Here is a 5,217-nt window from a genome sequence, read left to right as displayed (position 1 = left end):
TTGTTTGCAGCAGAGGAAAGACAGATAGAGGAAGGGTGAGCATATATGCAGTCATAATATTCAATATACATACATGTTAGGTTTTTAAAAAGAGGTAGCCGACTAAGAACAGCACCAGCACACACGTGGTATTCAGGTAAGGGGTAGGTTTATTCAGTACACCTGCTGGGACCAGGCAAGGTTGGCACTCCACGTGGCTGGGAAAGGCCTGGGAATGAGAGAGAGAGAGCTGGGAAAGAGCAGAGAGAGAGGTAAGAACAGAGAGAGAGAGAGCTAGAATAGAGCAGAGAGAGAGAGCCTGGGCCTGTGCTAGGCCTTATCTAGGGTATGGGCGGGGAAAGGTGTGGCCACATCAAATTCAGATGTGACCTCAGCGGATGCAGATGTGACCTCTTCCAGGTGTCCCAGTTGCCTAGGTAACGCAGGTACTGGGTGGAGACTTTGCTGCGAGGAGGGTGGAGTTTCCTAGCCATCCAGGAGCGGACCTTACAATACACATAAGTTAAACCAGTAAATTGAGAATATGGGTGGGGTTGGGATTGATGGCTTAGAAGGATCAAAGGAGTGACATTGATCAAGATGTATTGTATTCACAAACTGCCAAGTGTTGAAACACCTTTGTACAACTAAAGATAATAATAATGATTATTGTTGTTCACAATTATTCCAACAGAGTGCTTTTATCTGCCTTAAGAAACTGTGGCCTGAGGGCTGGGAAGGTGGCTCAGTGGTAGAGCGCTTGCCTTGCATGCATGAGGCCCTTGGTTCAATTCCTTAGCACCACATAAGCAAAAAGAAAAAAGCTGGAAGTGGCACTGTGGCCCAAGTGGTAGAGTGCTAGCCTTGAGCTGAAGAGCTGAGGGACAGCGCCCAGGGCCAGAGTTCAGGCCCCACGACCGGACCCAAAAACAAAATTAAAAAAAGAAAAGAAACTGTGGCCTGAGCCCTGACACTAAGACCCATCCAGGCCCCCTATTTCCATCTTGATTAGCTGCAGAGGACTGAAATGATTACCTGAAGGGGAAGGTGATGAACTGGGGCACTGGGACAGGATGCAGATACTGGAAGTCTGAGGTAGGAGACGCCCCAGGCTGCCTCCTAACCAATGGACTGGGGGAAGATTTGGTTCTTTATGGACCCCGTGGTAGGCTGCTGGCGCCTGAGCAAGAGCTCTCCTGACTTGGAGCTGACCAGGCCTGGGAGGAGACTGGGAGCTCTGGAAACTAAGGTGAAGGTCATATAGTATCTGCAGTCTGGGAAATTAATACTAATGAAGTCCAGGCCCTGCAGGTCCTCCACAAGGCACTCCCAGGCCAGCCAGCAAGGCCTAGTCACTGAGTCAAATGAGAAGCACCTGGGGGAGAGTGGGGTTCCCTGGGGTTAGCAGGCAAAGGGGACTGGAGAGAGCAGGAGATGGGGGGTGGGGATGGGGGCACGCCGGCAGAGAACAGTCATCCAAGAAGTCCTTTCATTCCCTGCAGGCAAATGTGCAAGGAATGTGCTTTAACTTTGAGACCCTGCACCTTGAGACTTCCAATTCAGGATTCTCCCAGACTTAAAGAGGAAGTTCTGGCTTTGAGGTCATCAGGAGGTCAGGATTAGCTCTGTGACTTTGGGCAAATCCTCTGACGTGAGACTCTTTCCAAATCATTGAACAGAGTGTGTGTGAAAATTCAGAGCTGAGATGTTACCTGGCTCATAGTAAATGCTCATGAAATGTTAGTTACTATCCTCCAGCTCCCTAAACTTTCTGATTTGTGGATGCCCAGGTCTGCAGAGCACTGGGGTAAGGATAAAGTGATGAGGGAGGCAAGAAGTAACTTCATCTCTAGAGTCAGGATTCTTACTTCGGGTCACAATCTGGATTGTCTGGGTCCCCATTTCCTTTTCTCTACCACAGGGAGGAATTCGAAGTTTATGCAATGGAAGTCCTTGGTAGAGCACTTACTCAGCATGCGGGAGGCCCGTAAAAAGGCTCACCAGACCTCAGGTTCCTTTACTCAGCTTTGATACCCTACACTTTGCAAGCTCATCCTCTGAATTTTTGGCCAAATCCTTTTCAGTTTCAAGCATTGGTATCACCATTAGCTTCTGGCATCTTGGATTGCTTCTTTACCCTTTTTCTGGCTGGTAAGATTGAGGCTTGGATTAGAGAGTGACTGGCTCAGTGGCACCTACCAGAAGGTGGCATGAACCTGCTTTGGGAGTGCCCTTCCTTTCTCTTTCCAGTGTGTCTGTGCACGCATGCGCAAGCATGCACGTGCACATGACTGTACTGAGCCTTAAATTTAGGGCCCAAGTACTTGGCTTTTTCAATCAAGGCTGGAGTTCTACCATTTGAACCACAGTTCCACTTTGGGCTTTCTTTTCCCCTGTGCTGGTCTTGGGGTTGAACTCGCGGCCTGGGCACTGTTTCTGAACTTCTGTACTCAAGGCTAAGGCTCTACCACTTGTGCCAACACTCCACTTTCAGCTCTGTTTTTTGTTTGTTTGTTTTTTGGTTGTGGGGCTTGCACTCTAGGCTGTAGGCCCTATCCCTGAGCTCTTCAGCTCTACCACTTGAGCCACAGCGCCACTTTCGGTTTTCTGGCAATTAATTGGAGATAAGAGTCTCAGGGACTTTCCTGCCCAGGCTGGCTTTGTTTTTTTTTGCCAGTCCTGGGCTTGAACTCTAGGTCTGGGCGCTGTCCCTCAGCTCTTCAGCTCAAGGCAAGCACCCTACCACTTGAGCCACTGTGCCACTTCTGGCTTTTTCTGCTTATGTGGTGCTGAGGAATCGAACCCAGGCCCTCATGCATGCAAGGCAAGCACTCTGCCACTGAGCCACCCTCCCAGCCCTTTTTTTTTTTTTTTTTGTCAGTGGTGGGGTCTGAACTCTGGGCCTGGGCGCTGTCCTTCAGCTCTTCAGCTCAAGGCTAGCACTCTACCACTTGAGCCACAGAGCCACTTCTGGCTTTTTCTGTTTATGTAATGCTGAGAAATTGATCCCAGGGCCTCATGCATGCCAGGCAAGTACTCTACCACTGAGCCACCTTTCCAGCCCTGACAATAAGTATTAAAAAATAATCTTAACTGGATGCCAGTAGCTCATACCTATAAATCCAGCTACTCAGGAGGCTGAGATCTATGAATTGTGGTTCAAAGCCAGCCTGAGTAGGAAGTCTGTGAAACTTTTATGTCCACTAATCTACAAAAATGCAAAAAGTGGAGGGCTGGGAAGTTGGTTCAGCAGTAGAGAAGTTGCCTTGCCTGCATGAGGTCCTGGGTTCGATTCCTCAGCACCACATAAGCAGAAAAAAAAAGCCGGAAGTGGCGCTGTGGCTCAAGTGGTAGAGAGCTAGCCTTGAGCTGAAGAGCTGAGGGACAGTGCCCAGGCCCAGAGTTCAGGCACCATGACTGACCAAAAAAAAAAAAAAAAAGTGCAAAAAGTGGAAGCCGGCGCCAGCGGCTCACGCCTGTAATCCTAGCTACTCAGGAGGCTGAGATCTGAGGATCGAGGTTCAAAGCCAGCCCGGGCAAGAAAAGCCATGAGACTCTTATCTCCAATAAACCACCAGAAAACTGAAAGTGGCACTGTAGTTCAAGTGGTATAATGCTAGCCTTGAGCTGAAGAGCTGTGGGACAGTGCTCAGGCCCAGAGTTCAAGCCCCATGACCGACAAAAAGAAAAAAAAAAGTGGAGAGCTGTGGCTCAAGTGCTAGAGTGCTAGCCTTGAGTATAAAAGGTCAGGGACTAAACCAGAGGCCCAGAATTCAAGCCCCAGGACCTGTAAAACAAAACATATAAATATCTTAAGCTTGACCTCATATGTGAGTTTAAGGAATCATCCTGCCTCAGTCTACTTAACAACTGGGATTACCTTAGCCTCTCTTTTCACCTGTTCTTTTTTTTTTTCTTTTTTCTTTTTTTCCTCCTATAATACTGTGGATCAGAATTTAGAGCCTCTAGGGCAAGTGAGCCACCACGGAGCTAAACTCAGTATCCTGACACAGTTTTAAGTAGTGACTCAAAAAAGAGTAATCTAGGAAGAATATTTATGAAGGGAGTGGATCTTGAGTCACGGGGTCTTTAATTTATTTTTGAGACAGGGTCTGATTATGTAGCTATCCCCAAGCTGGTCTTGAACTCATGATCCTCCTATCTCAGCTTCCTAAGTGCTGGGATCACAAGAAGGGGCCAAGAGGTTTGACCTTCTTGAATGTTTTGCAACTCACAGAACTGTTTGGGCTTGGGCAAAGTTTGTGGCATTATATTTAGAGCTGGCAGATATGGAAGAAAAAGCTCTGTCATATCGAAAAACGAACTTTACAACTTTGGTGGGGGGAGGGGGCGGGGAAGGGGAGGTGGGGGGGAGGTTGAGCTGGGAAGGGATGGGAAGGGGAAACAAAGGAGGAGGCAACAATGCTTGATAAGAAATGTACTCATTGTCTTGCCCATGTAATTGTAACCCCTCTGTACAGTATTTTCACAATAAAAAAAAAAAAGTCTGGTGGAGTCAAAAAAAACAAAAAGAAAAGAAAAAGCTCTTGTTACAGTGACATCCAACTGTTATCTGGTTACAGAGGTATTGGTAAGAAAACTACCCTAAGAAAATGTTTTGCAGGGCTGGGGATGTGGCTCAGTGGTAGAGTGCTTGCCTAGCATGCATGAAGCCATGGAGTTGATTCCTCAGTATCACATACATAGAAAAAGCCGGAAGTGGTGCTGTGGTTCAAGTGATAGAGTGCTAGCCTCCAGCAAAAGAAGCTCAGGGACAGTGCCCAGACCCTGAGTTCAAGCCCCAAGACTGGCAAAAAAAAGAAAAAGAAAATGTTTTGCAAACAGTATTTAGTGATTTACAGTCTTGTCTTTCTAAGCAACAGTTTTCTGAGACAGTCCAATCATATTACCATAAGGAGACCTCAGTTCTCAGCTTGAAGAGTAAAGGAAGATAGTCTCAGTTCTCAGGTTTATCCAGTCCCTTGTGGATGGGCACTGACATTTTCTCCCATATTTCTGTCACATGTCGTGCTGTAAAGATACCACAAACATATTGAGTGCTTTTCTTTGGTGCCCCGTTTAAAAGTGATTGGGCTAGATTTGAGCATTTGCAATCTTCCTATAGTCCTATATTTTTCACATCTCCCAGAAGAGAAAAACCTCCCTCCACAGCCACCAGAGCAGACAGCAGAAACTGCCAGGACTTTGCCCATGCAGGCTGCCTACCCACCCACCTGC

The sequence above is a fragment of the Dipodomys spectabilis genome, unplaced genomic scaffold (genome assembly GCF_019054845.1).
Source record: "Dipodomys spectabilis isolate Male_0828 unplaced genomic scaffold, ASM1905484v1 ptg000175l, whole genome shotgun sequence".
Taxonomy (NCBI): Eukaryota; Metazoa; Chordata; class Mammalia; order Rodentia; family Heteromyidae; genus Dipodomys; species Dipodomys spectabilis.
The sequence above is the reverse complement of the archived record's forward strand: the minus strand, read 5'-3'. Positions refer to the sequence as shown.